The 17,768-nt window shown below is 31.6% G+C and overlaps 1 protein-coding gene across 2 annotated transcripts in view; it reads left to right on the top strand.

Annotated features, from left to right (window-relative positions):
• The window catches only part of Fur1 (Furin 1), a 126,930-nt gene that overhangs the window by 60,362 nt on the left and 48,800 nt on the right, over positions 1-17,768 (top strand). The gene's annotated exons all lie outside the window — the stretch shown is intronic.

The following is a 17,768-nucleotide window of genomic DNA, read 5'->3' as shown; positions in this document are numbered from 1 at the left end:
TAAAATTCTAGTACATAACCTCAAGAGCAACCTAATTTCCCGGCAAATTATCAGAAATTTTAGAACATAACCTTAAACATAACCCGTCTATTCATAGAAATTTAGACATTTTCCAACCAAATTCTTAAATTTTCCACAACATAACCTCAAAAACCATATATTCTCAAAGATTCTGCCGAAATTCCAGCACATAACCTTTAAATCCTCCATTCACAGAAGTTCATCTCAATTCAATTCCCATGATAATCCAAATCCAGTTTAAATTCACCCACTTTATTCAAAACAAGATACACATCAAAGCATTCACAGGTCTATGCACTGCAGCTATATGAATCTGAAAGGTTCAACATTAAAGACATAGAGACAGCATGTGACAATGCAAATAAATTTGCATAAACTTTCATGTCAAGTGCTTAAATTAAATTTTTTTTCTCCCATTCGATTATGTTGTGTGTGTGTGTGTGTGTACATGTACGTTTGTGTCCCATATGTAGACTACAATGTAGTCTTCCCATATCTCAATTTTGCTCCATCCAAATCCAAATCAAATAAAAAATCGAAACTTTTTTTTTTGTTGGTTGTTGTTGTTGTCTGTCTAACAACTCTTAGGGATATAAATACATGCAGCATATTGAATGAATACACTTTGAAAATGGATTGAAACAGATGAGAGCATTATAAACATGCATGGAAGGTTCTCGTGTTGATGAACGAAAAAGGGATTAAGTGCGTTTTGGGAAGATGGAATCAATTTTGGATTTAAATTTTGAAAGGTTTTGAAATTTGAAGACTTTAACGGTTTTTGGGGATTCAAATTTTTATAAAATTTCAAAAATTGTATCAGTTTTCAAAATTTTAAACTTTCTAATGATTTTCAAAAATAAAATTTTTAACGTTTTCCAAAAGTTCAAAATTTTAACAGTTTTCAAAAATTTAAATATTTCTCATATTCTCATATTCAAATTTTCTATGCAATGTAGCATGCTTTTCAAATTGATGTTACAAATTACTTTAAAATTTTGGGTAAATTTATTTGTATTTTCAAACTTCCAATTGACCTTACCAACCACAATGTTTTATTTTTGAATCCAAAATGAACTCAAAACTATTAAAACTTGTTGATTTATTCAAACTCGATCTTCTTATTTTCTTACTGTCAATTTAAATGCATTTGAGGGGTCAAAATTGTTTTATGTGTCAAATAAATTTAATGCAATTTAAAAAGTAATTTGTAAAGAGAGAGTGAGAAAGAGAGAAAATTGGAAATTGTGATCAAATGACTTTATCATGATACGATAAGCTGACAATGAACTTTTCTTCTACTGTGTGCTCTACTCACAAAATTGTACAAAATTTTATTATCCTCTTATTCAAATTGTTAAAAACTTTTTGTTTTTTTATTTTTTTATCTTCTATTAAATTTATTTTACATGTACAAGACAGAATGACTGTGACATTAGATTGTCGAACATTTCGAAAATTTCGAACACAACTCATTTTAAAATATAAATGTTCGTTACAAAGAAAATTAAAAATAACGGTCAAAAAAAATTTGAATTTTAAATTGAATTTAAAAATTAACGGTTGTTTTTGAGACATCCACACTCTGGTACAAGAATAGAAAAAATAAAAAAAAAATTTAAATTTTAATTTGTTTATGTACGACACATTTATTTTAATGGCTTGTCGGCAGCAATGGATGAAGAAGAGACTGTGACAAGTGAGCGCGACGAAAAAATATAACAAAAGAAAAATGAAAAATTTAAATAATTTTTTTTATACTTTTTCTCCTTTTTTGTGAGTTTGACGAACAGTCTTGTGTCTATTTTTAATGGATTTCTTATGAAAATTTGTGTTTTCTTGATGATTTGTCTGACAGACAGTTTGAGGTTAGTAGCCTTGACTTTCATAATGTAATAAATTAAATTTGGAGCTTTTAAAATGTCTGAAATTTTTGTTATTCTGCTCTTGCCACTTTTTTAGGTTAGAAAAGTATTTAAAATTTGAAGATTTTGATGTTTTTCATTGAAAAACACTTAAAATACTTTTTGAGGTGAGGAGGTCGGTGAGAAAAATTAAGAATTTTTAAATCATTGCAATTTCGGTGCAAACCTTTGATTCTTGTTAGTTTCCAGCTACAAACTAAGCAAATTATTCATTTTTGTTTAAATTCATTGAGAAAAAGATAGAATTTCCAATAAAAAAGTACATCATTGATCCAATGGTGGCGGATAGAAAAGTCAACGTTACAACAAATATTTTTTGAAAAGAAATTTGTTACAAATTTACATCAAAAATTTTTGATTTTAAAATATTTTTGACCGTTATTTTGAAGATAAATAAATTCAGTTATTTTGTGACGCAAATTCATTTCTTTTATGAATTTAACGACAGTGACGACTAAATAAACAGTGTCCATTTCGATTGCAACTATTACAATTGAAAAAACAGCATTAATTTAATATTTTCATTTCATTAAAAAACGGTTTTTAAAAATTCAAATATTTTGTTCTATAAATTTAGTACTTGAGTTCTACGTTTGTTCTAAGTATAAGGCCCTTAGTTCTAAGTATAAGGCCCTAAAATTTTCTCTCCGCCACCATTGGATCATTGATGTTGGATCAAACAAAAAATTCAAAAAAACCGTTAAAATGTCATAAAAAGCGTTTTTAATCCAAATCCATCTCAAAAGCCAACAAAACATTAAAAAAAACGAAGAGCTTTATGTCAAGGACTAACTCTAGACGCACAGCAGTTATTCAGCATCCACACAGTGATACACAGAAGGAATTCCATCTTTTTCTCATAACATTTTTATTTGAAATGTTTTTTTTTTTAAAAAAAAAGGAAAACTTTTGAAGAGATTTTATGCTTTGAGGCACAGTCATTCACGAGAGGTATTGAAAATTCCACAATTTTTTTTATATATACACAAAACTGACGAAACTTTTACTTCATCGCATGATGATAGATAAGAGAAGAACTTTTAAAGGGTTGACATACCATTCAAACCAGAACCACAAAAATCGTGAAAAGTTTTTTTTTTTTTTATTGAGATACCTTGAGCCATTTTTTTCACATCATATGACATGCTACATAAGTCACATCAGAACTTTTTTTGATCCTTTCAAGCACACACACACCGTCATGTCTCCAATATGCTGAAAATTTGAATAGACATATAGACAGACACCATACATGCACCAGACACGAATTGTCATGAATTTACAGTGGCTGTATTGTAATCTAATATCACTTTTTTGCGGATAATTGTCGACAACTTTCTATCAAAGTTATTTTTTGTTCCCATTTCTGTGGTTTCCTCTCGGGTGTTATTTTTCTGCTTGTTGACTTTATTCTCTTTCTCCTGACGAGATGAATGCGTCTTCTGTAAATTGTTATACAAGACATAAAAGAAGTAACCGAGGAATAACAGTGGCTTCGGAAAGAAGAAGGAACAAAAAATAAGAATTGTTTAAAAGTAATACTGAATGAGATTATTGTTGTTATTAAACTCTTGCAATTGACTTTGCAGTAATCGACTTCTGTTTCATTGAAAAGAAATGAAAAGAATATAAAAATGTATTAAATTAATTAAGTTATAAAGTTGGTTGAGGTTAGGTGATGTGGCGTATTTGAGGGGAATTGATTGATTCAAGTTCAAAACCTTTCAATTTATTTTTATTTTCATCCAAAATGTTGTGAATTCAAGTTCAAAACCTTTCAATTTCTTATAATTTTCATTCAAAATTATGAAAATTCAGGTTCAAAACCTTTCAATGTCTTTTGATCTTCATTTAAAATCTTGTAAATTCAGATTCAAAACTTTTTAATTTCCTTCATTCAAAACCTTGCAAATTCAAGTTCAAAATCTTTCAATTTCTTTTGATCTTCATTTAAAGTCTTGTAAATTCAAGTTCAAAACCTTTCAATTTCTTTTGATCTTCATTTAAAGTCTTGTAAATTCAAGTTCAAAACCTTTCAATTTCTTTTGATTTTCATTCAAAATCTTGTAAAATAAAGTTCAAAAACCTTTCAATTTCTTTTGATCTTCATTCTAAGTCTTGAAAATTCAAGTTCAAAACCTTTCAATTTAATTCAAAACATTACAAATTCAAGTTCAAAACCACACAAATGTTTGAAAAATTCAAATAAAATGTCATCAACCCAAAAATCCTTCAATTTAACTTAAATTTATGCAATTCTCTAAAATTATTTAAATTCGTTCCATCTAAATTACTCAAAGGGTCGCAGTTTTAAAGTTATGGCGTAAAAAATGTGCCATGAAGTCAAACCGTTTACAAATATTAATATATTCTATAAAAACCCCAACATGAAATTGCATAAAAGTCAACAAAAAGAAATGAAAAGAGAATAATAAGAATAATGGGTAGAAAAAGAATAATTTTTATTTGAAACAAGTCGTGCAAATAGTACAAAAAAATGAGAGAGGATGAAAAAAAAAAGTTTTTAAGAAGAAATAAAGTTATTGAAATTCTTACTTGATTCTTATGCTGCTCTTTGTACAACAAAATCGTGAGTCGATTTCAAATATTAAATTGCTCAATTCGACTTTATTTTCACTTTTTTGCTCATCTTTTTGTACGATTGTGATGTGAAGATGAAATAATTCCTTGATTATGAACTTTTATTCCTTCTTATTTGCTTTTAAGGAGCCTCTTTATAATGCTTCAATGGATATCGGAAATTGATTTTTATTATTTGGTTTCAAAAATTCATTATTGCATGATCAAGATTAATTCAGGCGAATTTTAATTCTCATATTTATCAGGCTAACGTGACAGACTCAAGTTATTAAAATTCAAATAAGGGCTGAATTTCAATTGATTTCTCGGAAAAAAAAAGTGAAAATAAATTGGGATTTGTAATTGAAAGTCAAATTTTTTTCGGAGTGTTTTTCCTTTCCGCTTGAATGTCCTTTAATGCTTTTATATAGACTGGTATGAATGAGATTTTGATTAAATTATTGGACTTCTTTAATGGAGAATAATTCAATAATGGAGATTTTAATGCATTTTAGATTAACGAAATTTAATTTGATATTGTTGTGAATTTTAAGTTAAATCTTAATTTAAGATCAAAAATTTAAATTATTTAGAAATTAAAATGTTTTCAAATTTAAAATTCGTTCAGAAATAATTTTTTTTTTAATTCTAAAAAAATTTAGAATACAAATTTTTAAAAAATTTTAAAAATTTAAAAATGATAAAAGTTATTGAAAAATTGTTTAAATTGAAATTTTTGAAAACCATTCAAAACTAAAAAAAATTTAAAAGCAATTTAACATTCAAACATTCAAATCCATATTAAAATTCAAATTTTAAAAAACATTTTAAATTTTAAATTTTTAAAATTATTTTAAGATTCAAAATTTTTAAAAACCATAAAAAGTTTTAAATTTTTGAAAACGTTTAAGAATATAAAATTTCAAAAATTACATATTAGAATTCAAAATTTTCATTTGTTAAAAATTGGTAATAATTTTAATCAATTCAAATTAAATTTTTTTTTATCTTAGGTAATTCAAATTGAATAGAATTTAAACTTTTAAAATTTTTAAAATTCAAATTTTAAATTCAATATCTTAAATTATTTCACCTTAATCCTTAATTTCTAAACCTTTAAAAACTCTACAATTCCCAATTTAAAAAGGTTGATCAATATATTAAAATCCCACACTTTAATAAATATCCTCAAGATAAGAAGAGCTTAACAGGCAGCTTAAAAATAGCAAAAAGATGCAAATTTAATTTAATTTAATGAAAATGGTCGAGTTGAAGTCAATTTACTGTAAAAAATTAATTCTTTTATTATACAGACCTTGGTATGAATTGCTTAAAGCAATCCTTCAAGATGCTCCATAAAAAGCAATAAATGGAAAAATATGGCAAAACATAAAATTTTCCAAGATCCACAAAACACAGGAAAATTCGTAAACATAAAGTATTAAGCTGCTAATGAAATGCAAGAATTTTGTACATCCATAAAAAAATATTTTCCTAACCTAAAAAAATGTATAAATCTGTTAAGACATAAAAAATTGGAAGGATATGGATATAAAATGTCTGAATTTAGCAAATTATGCGGTTGCAAACAAATTTACTTGCAGAAAAAAAAATCAATTTCAATAAAATAAAAAAATTTCTTGTTTGAATTTCAATTAAATAAAATTGAGCACAAATTCACTGCAATCTCAATGATGATGAGATGAAAAATTGCTATTGGCAAGGGCATGAGCAATATAAAACGTACTTTAGGACTAAAATGCAAATACTCAGAATTGATCTCTTAATTTTTTATTTTATATTTTATCTCTCGTTGAACTCTTTCTAAAGAGTGTGGATTGAATTGGGGATTTTAAGTTTAAATAAAAGTTTTTAATCTGATTTTTTATGTAGTTCAATAAAATTATGCAAATTTTCAATTCCAGTTGGGGGTAAAATTATATTTGCTCTGGATTTTTACTGTGTAATCTTCATCATTTTGAGTATTTTGCGGTTTTAAAATATTCAGATGAACAGAATTGATTGTAGAAATCCTTCAATTATATTTAATTGAGAATTTCTCATCAAAAATCCAATTTAAAGCGTTTAACGAACTTTTAAATTTTAAAATTGGGATAATTTCAAAATGGCGGTTTTTTTCTTACTTCAAAAAGTTTTTCTTCAATAAATTCAAATTGATAAAACAATAATTAAATCTAAATGAGTCATAAGAATAAAAAAGTAGCAAAAAAAGTAAATTTAACGAGCTTTTGAAATTCAAATTTCAAAATGGCGAATTTTTCTCACTTCGAAAAGTTTTTCTGCAATAAATTAGGATTCATAAAGCTTTAATTATATCTTAATGAGCCATTTGCATCAAAAAAGTAGCAAAAATAAATTCACAATCATTTGACAGCAATTAAAATGATTATAAGCAGCAATTTAATGCTTTTATAATTTCACTGCATAAATTCACATCTATAAAATGCGTTCGAAAGCATAAAGTAAAAGTTTTTCTATGTTTTCATTCCAAAAGAGACACATTAATTAAGATATTCAGCTTGAATGAGTAATAAAGTGCTTAATATAGTTAATGAATATAATTTACAAGCCACTAAATAATTAATTACTATAATTTTGGAGTATAACTATCAAGAATATAGTGACTTTGCATAATTAACATCCAAAAAATGAGTAACCCTAAACGATAATCATGAAAATTTATGATGAATATATGACAAAAATTTTTGTCTTTATTTTTCTCAGTTTTTAATAACACAACTTCCACAGAATGAAGCACATAACAACATAACCTGTCACATTTGTCATATAAAAAAAACGTTAAAAAAACTTTTTAAAAAACACGCTTTTAAAAAAGACTAAAAAATGTCCTAAAAAGTAGTAAATAAAAAAACGTTTAAAAAAACTTTTTAAAAAACACGCTTTTAAAAAAGACTAAAAAATTAAAAGAAAAATGTCCTAAAAAGTAGGAAATAAAAAAAAAACTTAAAAAATGTTCTAAAAAGTAGGAAATAAAAAAAATCACGCTTCTTAAATAAAACATAAAAAATATTAAAAAATTTTGAAATTAAGAAAAGAAGCTAAAATATTTTTCCAAAATATTCTCGTGTAGTACAAGAACACTATGACTTAAAAGCGTGGGGCGTTCGAAAGAAGAAGTTAGTGTTAAAACCATAGTAATTTCGCCCCACGCTTTTAAGTCATAGTGTTCTTGTACTACACGAGAATATTTTGGAAAAATATTTTAGCTTCTTTTCTTAATTTCAAAATTTTTTAATATTTTTTATGTTTTATTTAAGAAGCGTGATTTTTTTTATTTCCTACTTTTTAGAACATTTTTTTAAGTTTTTTTTTATTTCCTACTTTTTAGGACATTTTTCTTTTAATTTTTTTAGTCTTTTTAAAAGCGTGTTTTTTAAAAAGTTTTTTTAAACGTTTTTTTTATTTACTACTTTTTAGGACATTTTTTTAGTCTTTTTTAAAAGCGTGTTTTTTAAAAAGTTTTTTTAACGTTTTTTTTTTATTAACTACTTTTTAGTCTTGTTAATCCAAGGAAAATTTTTATTTAACTTTTTTTTCTACAATCAACAGAAATGTTCAGTTTTCAAGCGTGTTGAAAAATTTTCACGCCTTCACTCGCTTCGCTCGAACTATTTTTTACTAACGATGATGCATAGAGTTTCCTCACTTGTTGGAAAATTTTCACGCCTTCACTCGCTTCGCTCCGTTCAGGTCGCAAAAATTTGTGAGCTTCGCTCAACCAAGTCCGAACTACGTTCGAACTACTTATGTTCGAGCTTCGCTCGAACTATTTTTTACTAACGAGGATGCATAGAGTTTCCTCACTTGTTGGAAAATTTTCACGCCTTCACTCGCTTCGCTCCGTTCAGGTCGCAAAAATTTGTGAGCTTCGCTCAACCAAGTCCGAACTACGTTCGAACTGCTTAAGTTCGAGCTTCGCTCGAACTATTTTTTTACTTACGATAATCCATGTAGTTTTCTTACGTGTTGGAAAATTTTCACGCCTTCACTCGCTACGCTCCGTTCAGGTCGCAAAAATTTGTGAGCTTCGCTCAACCAAGTCCGAACTACGTTCGAACTGCTTAAGTTCGAGCTTCGCTCGAACTATTTTTTTACTTACGATAATCCATGTAGTTTTCTTACTTGTTGGAAAATTTTCACGCCTTCACTCGCTACGCTCCGTTCAGGTCGCAAAAATTTGTGAGCTTCGCTCAACCAAGTCCGAACTACGTTCGAACTGCTTAAGTTCGAGCTTCGCTCGAACTATTTTTTTACTTACGATAATCCATGTAGTTTTCTTACGTGTTGGAAAATTTTCACGCCTTCACTCGCTTCGCTCCGTTCAGGTCGCAAAAATTTGTGAGCTTCGCTCAACCAAGTCCGAACTACGTTCGAACTGCTTAAGTTCGAGCTTCGCTCGAACTATTTTTTTACTTACGATGATCATTGTAGTTTTCTTACGTGTTGGACGCTTCGTTCGCCCGAATGTTGTTAGGTCACAGTAGTGTCGGACTCCACTTCGCTTCGCTTCGTTCGCCCGACTGTTATTAAGTCACAGTAGTGTCGGACTCCACTTCGCTTCGCTTCGTTCGCCCGACTGTTGTTAGGTCACAGTAGTGTCGGACTCCACTTCGCTTCGCTTCGTTCGCCCGACTGTTGTTAGGTCACAGTAGTGTCGGACTCCACTTCGCTTCGCTTCGTTCGCCCGACTGTTATTAAGTCACAGTAGTGTCGGACTCCACTTCGCTTCGCTTCGTTCGCCCGACTGTTATTAAGTCACAGTAGTGTCGGACTCCACTTCGCTTCGCTTCGTTCGCCCGACTGTTATTAAGTCACAGTAGTGTCGGACTCCACTTCGCTTCGCTTCGTTCGCCCGACTGTTATTAAGTCACAGTAGTGTCGGACTCCACTTCGCTTCGCTTCGTTCGCCCGACTGTTATTAAGTCACAGTAGTGTCGGACTCCACTTCGCTTCGCTTCGTTCGCCCGACTGTTGTTAGGTCACAGTAGTGTCGGACTCCACTTCGCTTCGCTTCGTTCGCCCGACTGTTATTAAGTCACAGTAGTGTCGGACTCCACTTCGCTTCGCTTCGTTCGCCCGACTGTTATTAAGTCACAGTAGTGTCGGACTCCACTTCGCTTCGCTTCGTTCGCCCGACTGTTGTTAGGTCACAGTAGTGTCGGACTCCACTTCGCTTCGCTTCGTTCGCCCGACTGTTATTAAGTCACAGTAGTGTCGGACTCCACTTCGCTTCGCTTCGTTCGCCCGACTGTTATTAAGTCACAGTAGTGTCGGACTCCACTTCGCTTCGCTTCGTTCGCCCGACTGTTGTTAGGTCACAGTAGTGTCGGACTCCACTTCGCTTCGCTTCGTTCGCCCGACTGTTATTAAGTCACAGTAGTGTCGGACTCCACTTCGCTTCGCTTCGTTCGCCCGACTGTTATTAAGTCACAGTAGTGTCGGACTCCACTTCGCTTCGCTTCGTTCGCCCGACTGTTGTTAGGTCACAGTAGTGTCGGACTCCACTTCGCTTCGCTTCGTTCGCCCGACTGTTATTAAGTCACAGTAGTGTCGGACTCCACTTCGCTTCGCTTCGTTCGCCCGACTGTTATTAAGTCACAGTAGTGTCGGACTCCACTTCGCTTCGCTTCGTTCGCCCGACTGTTATTAAGTCACAGTAGTGTCGGACTCCACTTCGCTTCGCTTCGTTCGCCCGACTGTTGTTAGGTCACAGTAGTGTCGGACTCCACTTCGCTTCGCTTCGTTCGCCCGACTGTTATTAAGTCACAGTAGTGTCGGACTCCACTTCGCTTCGCTTCGTTCGCCCGACTGTTGTTAGGTCACAGTAGTGTGCAAGATCCAGTAAGATCCAGGACCATATTTATACAGATCCAGGACCATATTTATACAGTATATCAAGATCCAGTAACATCCAGGACCATATTTATACAGTATATCAAGATCCAGTAAGATCCAGGACCATATTTATACAGTATAACAAGATCCAGTAAGATCCAGGACCATATTTATACAGTATATCAAGATCCAGTAAGATCCAGGACCATATTTATACAGTATAACAAGATCCTGTAAGATCCAGGACCATATTTATACAGTATATCAAGATCCAGTAACATCCAGGACCATATTTATACAGTATAACAAGATCCAGTAAGATCCAGGACCATATTTATACAGTATATCAAGATCCAGTAAGATCCAGGACCATATTTATACAGTATATCAAGATCCAGTAACATCCAGGACCATATTTATACAGTATATCAAGATCCAGTAAGATCCAGGACCATATTTATACAGTATATCAAGATCCAGTAACATCCAGGACCATATTTATACAGTATAACAAGATCCAGTAAGATCCAGGACCATATTTATACAGTATATCAAGATCCAGTAAGATCCAGGACCATATTTATACAGTATATCAAGATCCAGTAAGATCCAGGACCATATTTATACAGTATATCAAGATCCAGTAAGATCCAGGACCATATTTATACAGTATATCATGATCCAGTAAGATCCAGGACCATATTTATATACAGTATAACAAGATCCAGTAACATACAGGTTATTGAAATTCAACAAAATTAACGAATTTTTGAAGATTTGAATGTAACGGTTTTTTTTGGAATTCAAATTCTGCTAAGAATATCCGCGAGAAAATCACTAGTTAAATTTTTTGTCTTACTTAAATATCCTGAACAGATTGTTATTATAATATAATTAATAATTTATATTATTAATTGATGTTTAGTTAATCATATGAATTAGTTTCCAGTTCGATAAATAGTCTGGTTAATGTAAATTAAAAATATACATAATTGACAATGGATTTTTTTCAAGTTTTTTCCCATATAAAAATTTAAATTAATTAATTAAAATATAAGGAAGCGAGTTAGCGATTTAATGATGGCAAAATATCAAATTGCCCTCCAGAACACTCATGTATAAAAAAAATCAGCATGATTGGACCAGTAGAAGTGGTCGAAAAAAGGGTCACAAATTTTGAACGTGACAGACAGAAAGACAGAAAGAAAGAAAGACAGAAAGACAGACAGAGCAAGTCAAATAAAAGCGTGTAATAACATAAGAACAATACCAACAACAATAATAATTTTCAACTTTGTCATTCAAATGTGCTAAGTAAGCAGCACAACAACACAGCTTACATGCTAAGCTTTCATCAAACAACATAAAAATGTTTTATTTTTTTTTTTGTTATGTGAAAAATTAATTTTAACAGCATATAGCATAAAGTTTTCAGATAATGAGATGATTTTATGAAATGAGTATTATGACCTTCTGCGAAAAAAAAGCAGCACATGAGACTTTATGGATGTGTTGTCATGACATAGACTTGGAAGTTTGTCAAATGAAGAAAATAAATAAAAAAAAAAAAAAATGGGGAAAAAGAGTTTTTGAATTTGTCATGGAAACTGTCAGCAGTGATGCGGATGACGATTATTTGTTTCTTCTTTATGGTTTTGTAGTTTGGATGAGCATTGTCTGGTGGTTGCTAAGTAGTGGATTATGGGAGGCATTAAGTGGTGCTTAGATGGAGAAGGAAATTGGAAAATTCAATGAAAATTAAAATTTGAACCTTGAAATTCGTTGAAAACTTGAATTTTGAACCTTAAAGTTTGTTGAAATTTTGATCTTTAAAGTTCGTTGAAAGTTTAAATTTTGAATCTTGAAGTTTGTTGAAATTTTGAATTTTGAACCTTAAAATTTATTAAAATTTTGAATTTTGAGCCTTATAGTTTTAAAATTGAACAAAACCTAAATTTGAATTTTGAACTTAATTCGTTAAAATTTTGAATTTTGAACCTTGAAGTTCTTTAAAATTGAATGAAATTTGAACCTAAATTTGAACAATAGATTGATTTTGAATTTTGAACCTTAAAAGCTTTAATTTCGTTAAAAATTCAAATTCTAGAAATTCGTTTAAAATTGAATGAAACTCTCGTTCAAAAATTGAACTTCAAGAAAAACTTAAAAAATTCAAATCTTAAAAGTTCGTTAAAAATTCAAATCTTTAAAACTCATTCAAAACCTTAAAACGTTTTACTGTAAACTCACAAAAGCTTCTTCCTTCAATAAATAATTCCGAAAATTTTGTGATGAAAAAAAGCACTCGTTGGTGACACAAAATGCTGCAGTCACACAAAATACGCAATTTTTCTACAGCAAACAAAATTAAAAATTCGCTTCAGCAACCTTTTATTGCCTTAAAATCTTCGAGAAACAAGAGTAAATAACAGAAAATCTGCGCAAAATGCTACTCTAATAATAAATTTCACAAATATTATTTAATAAATACTCCAAAAATCCATGCGACATTCATTAACTACACTCGGTTAATTTAGTAAGGGTATTTTGAGAATAAAGTCTACTTTTTGACCTTTATTAACATTTATCCAAGAGACACCAAAAATATTTTTCATTTTTCATCCCCGTAATTTCAACGATGTCTATCTTCATTACTGAATTTCATTTCGTCCTTTCATTCTTCAAAAAATATTTTCTGTTACATTTTCCGTTTAATATGAAAATAAGGAGATATAAATTCCTGAGATAAAGGTGGAGCTGTTCTTAAATGAGGTATATATATCAGGAGTTTTGGATTTTTGACTCAAACATACTCAAATAAGTATTCCTTTTGAGTTTTAAATCAGGAACTGGATTATGCCGCACTTCAGGGACATCATAACCTAGAAATCAGCCTTCTGGGACAGTATAATCTAGTAACCAGCCCCTCTAGGACATCATAACATAGAAATTAGCCTCCCTGGGGCTCCATAACCTAGAGACCAGCCCTCTGGGGCATCATAACCTAGAAATCAGCCTCTCTAGGGAACCATAACCTAGAAATCATTTCCCCGGTGCACCATAACCTAGAAACCAGCAACCTAAGGCAACTCTAGCCTAGAAACCAGCCTCGATAGTTAGCAACCAGTGTACCATGCCTCAAATACTGTTTTCAACCACCTTAATACCTGTTTGACGTCATTTAGTAACAATCCCATTTTAAGAAATGTCTCATTTCGTTTCATGTTTATATTTTTTCCATAAACTGACACGTATTTTTCGTCTCCTTTTTTCATGGAATAAAGGGACATCTTGGCGTGAAAAAGGAGGCACCCGATGTTTATTGCGTTTTAAGATAATTTATGAAGGAAAGAAATGGCTTTGGAAATGAGATGATTATGATGATGATGATGATCATTGTCAAATAAAAGGCTGTATTTTTTTGGATAAAACATCGTATTTAGGCGTGGGTTGGATATGAATAAATGTTGATTAAATAAGAAGTAAATGGAAAAATTGTAAGAGATAGGGTGTCCAGTGATTTTTTTGATAAGAAAATTTTGTGAATGATGAGGCTGAATAAGATTTGTTGGGAAGTGATTCTGTGTTATTGAGTTCAATCAAGCGAGAAGCTACGACAAGTTTCATTTCTCACTGATAAAATATGTCCAAAATAGTAGTAACGGTGCTGTCAAAGAACCTGTACGACTTATCAACAAAACGGAAATGTGGTGATGCTTTAGCCACTTAATTTTGCTTTTGTGGATTAGTTCCATTATTACTTACCTCGCTCAATGACTTTAGCTGATGCCTGAAGTTGGTTTATCGCTGCTTCCTGCTTGTTAAACATCAATATCAAAAGAATTGCACTAAATTTTGTGAAATCAGATGAAATTGGTGAGCATATTTGAGAATAATTCACTAAAACTACAGAAAACTGATTTATTACCGCGTTTTAAGGTCTCTGACATTCACAGTGATCTTGAATTAATGATTTATAGCTGTTTTAGCACTTTGCGAACAGTTAATTAATGTAAATAATGTTTATTATGTAAATATTTGTAGAAAATAAATTGTTTGTTTACAAATTTTTGGTTGATAATCTCCTGATTTTGTAGTTCTCAAGGGGAATGTCTGATCAGGAAGTTCAAAAATTACGTAAGCAGATACGTACGTATTTTTTTTGTTTTTGTCAACAATTGGTTAAAATCTGTTCATTTTCTTGAATTTACATAATTTTGAGCATTTTTAAGCTCCATTGCAAGTGCATTTACTAACTTCAAGTCAAATTAAGCAACATCAACATCATGCAAGCCTCTACTTCTCTATAAAATCAATCTTTAATTAAATTTTTCAATTTCAATGAATCAAAAATCGAATAGAAGCAAACTTCCTTGATCTTTTGAACTTTTTTCAATGCACATTTCTTTAAATGCCTCAATTGAATGCCATTTACATCATAAACGAGCATGAATCAATTGTGATTTTTTAATTGCCAAGCATTGCGCAGCTTTCATACCTCAAATGAGATTTTGATTAGTTCTATTCATGAGTTTAGTCAAGCTTCCAACATGTCCTGTTCATATTTGTACAAGAACTTTACCTTACCAAATCTAAACAAAAAGGCTTTATTTAATATGCATTACAATTAATTTTTACATCAGTTCCAACGATAAATAATGTAAAGTAGGATGGTGTGGGGTCACTCGTGATCGACGAAAGCGCATTTTTTTTGCATTTTTTACATGTATTAAGCAAGAAACTTAATTGAAAAAGCTTAAACTGAAGGTTGAGTTATGCTTCGGACTATGAACAGACTGGTGGATAAACAAACAGACAGACAGTCGAATAGACAGACAGACAGTCGAATGGACAGAAAGACAGATGATAGTGAGACAGACGAATATGCAGAAAAACAGGTGGACACCCAGACGGACGAACGAAAGAACGACCAGACGGACGGACGGACAGACAGACAGACTGACGGACGGACGGACAGACAGACGGACAGACAACCGGACGGACAGGCAGACATACATAACAGCCAAAAAGACAAACAGACGGACAAAATTCGAACTTTTTGGAAAACGCGCTAAAAATTTCTTTCTTTTATTGTTTAAAATGTGGAAAAAAGGAACCAAAAAAAAATGTAATTAACTTTTGTTATTCTTTAAACCGACCTCCCCTGCAGTTTCCCCCTCATTTTCACCTGACTTTCATGTTTTAAGCTAAATTATTAAGTTTACTTCTTCTTCTTTCATCCAAAACTCACGCTGAACAAAAAAAGGAACCGTCGAGTTGATGAAAGCACAGCACAAAAATTATAATAACAAATGTACAACGGCAGCAGAAAATTCTTTTAAGCTAGAGGAAATGTCATACAATTTGCTGCTGTTTTTAAATGAAAAGTTTGTTTTACGAGTGAAACGCAAAAAAAAAAAGAAGCAAGTTTTAATTTGTTTTACGACCGTCCATAACATAAAATAAGCTTCGAAATCAGATACTATAACCTCAAATTTCAATTCACTTTATCCATAAAAAAGAGAAGCACTTCTTTTTTTTTTTGGGGCCAATTTTGTGAATTGAATGGAAGTTCATGTCCTTAATGTGAGCTCCTTTTTTGTTCAGTCAGCATTTTTTCGTGTTTTGTGAATGGCAATCGATGGGAATCATTTTTGTGAATGGATAGATTGTGCTTCATCTTTGCTTATGGACTGATAAGAAGATTGCTAGCTGATGAATATTAAATGCTAATTGATTTCTAGGAATGGATCAATGGTACTTTATTTCATTCAGATTGATATTCATTAAGCTTTAGATGTGTCTGAGATGGAAATTAATAGGTTTTGGGGAAGTGTGGTTGGTATTTGGAGGTTAGGGTGATTGATCTACAATAGGGAATAAGAATAATTATGGAAAGCTCACACCAGAGGAGAGCAAGTTGATTAATCGATCCAAAATCTGCCATTAGGCTGGTGTGACTCTGGCATCAGGCTAGCATGACTCTGACATCAGGCTAGCAAGACTCTGACATCAGGTTAGCGTGATTCTGGCATATTACCGGATTTAAACCAAAGTTAACACCAACTCAAGTCAGAGTCACTTATACCGTAGAGCTTTGGGCATAAGCAAAGTCAAGGGATTTAAGGGGTGTTCAAGTAGCACTGTATTCATTCGGTTGTTTTCAAATTTAAGGAGAAAAGCCTGAGGTGGGGACTAAGTTCCAAACACTTGCCCCTCGTTCAGAAAAAAGGGCTACGTCCCTGTCTCTAAGTACCTATCCCAGTGGTAGGCAATCTTTTATTTTAGAAGGCATACCTCAGTGGTGACCTTCAACACTAGTATGCCACAATACACAGATGGCCCACCACTGACCTATATGGACAATGATGCATTATTTTGAATCCAATCCCCTAAGTCTTATATCCAATAAATCAGATCCCTTCAAAAATGCGCCAAAATCCCCTCAAAACCCCTAAAATTCAACACTCTAACTTCAATCCCTTTCATTTACCAATTGACATTCATTTTGGGTCAACATTTTCATTTTGGCGTTAGAACTACAAAATAATAAAACAGCAGAACATTTTTTTCAGTTCTTGATATTTGACACATGTACAGCAAAATCATTCATTTGACACAATTCAAAAAAAGAAAAACAGCAACAAAATTTTTGGGGACTTTTTTTTTCAATTTGCGCTTTGTAAACGTGATATTGGTACATACATATAGGGTATGTGACTTCCAAAATAAATTAGAGTTAACTTATGAAACACGTTTGGATTGAAAATACTTGAGCTTTTTTTATGTATTATGTGGAATAAGCATTCTCAATTCTTTGTATATAGACAAGTCTTAAAAGAAGCATTTTGATTACGTCTGTGTATGGGGAATGAAAATTGAAGAGTCATGACTTTGTACCCGGACTTCTTCTTTATTTCCAACTTTCAAATGTGTCAATTTGAAGTGTTTTTTACATTTGCAGCAAGCAGAGTTGCGAAACAGGCAGCTGGGACAGACAAAAACCGTACAAATTCTTGATCATTTGAATGGTTTTTCTTGCAAAACTGCTGAACTTGTATGGTTTTTGTCTGTCACAGGTGCCTGTTTTGCAATTCTGGCATTTTCTTGTAAAACCATCCAAATTATCAAGAATTTGTATGGTTTTTGTCTGTCATTGATTTCTGCTTTTTCCTACAAAACCATACAAATTACCAAGAATTTATACGGTTTTTGACTGTCACAGGTGCCTGTTTTCAACTCTGGCATCAACCAACTGCACAAGCAGATGAAATTCCTTCTTTATTTATGCTGACTTGAGTGATGAGGAATGAAAAATTGATTAAATAAAATGAATAATAATGATGATGATGATGATGATGAGAA

This window comes from Chironomus tepperi, unplaced genomic scaffold, assembly GCF_022539635.2.
Source record: "Chironomus tepperi strain 1889 unplaced genomic scaffold, CSIRO-AGI_Ctep_v1 contig_82, whole genome shotgun sequence".
Taxonomy (NCBI): domain Eukaryota; kingdom Metazoa; phylum Arthropoda; class Insecta; order Diptera; family Chironomidae; genus Chironomus; species Chironomus tepperi.
This window is presented reverse-complemented; position numbering and strand designations above follow the sequence as displayed.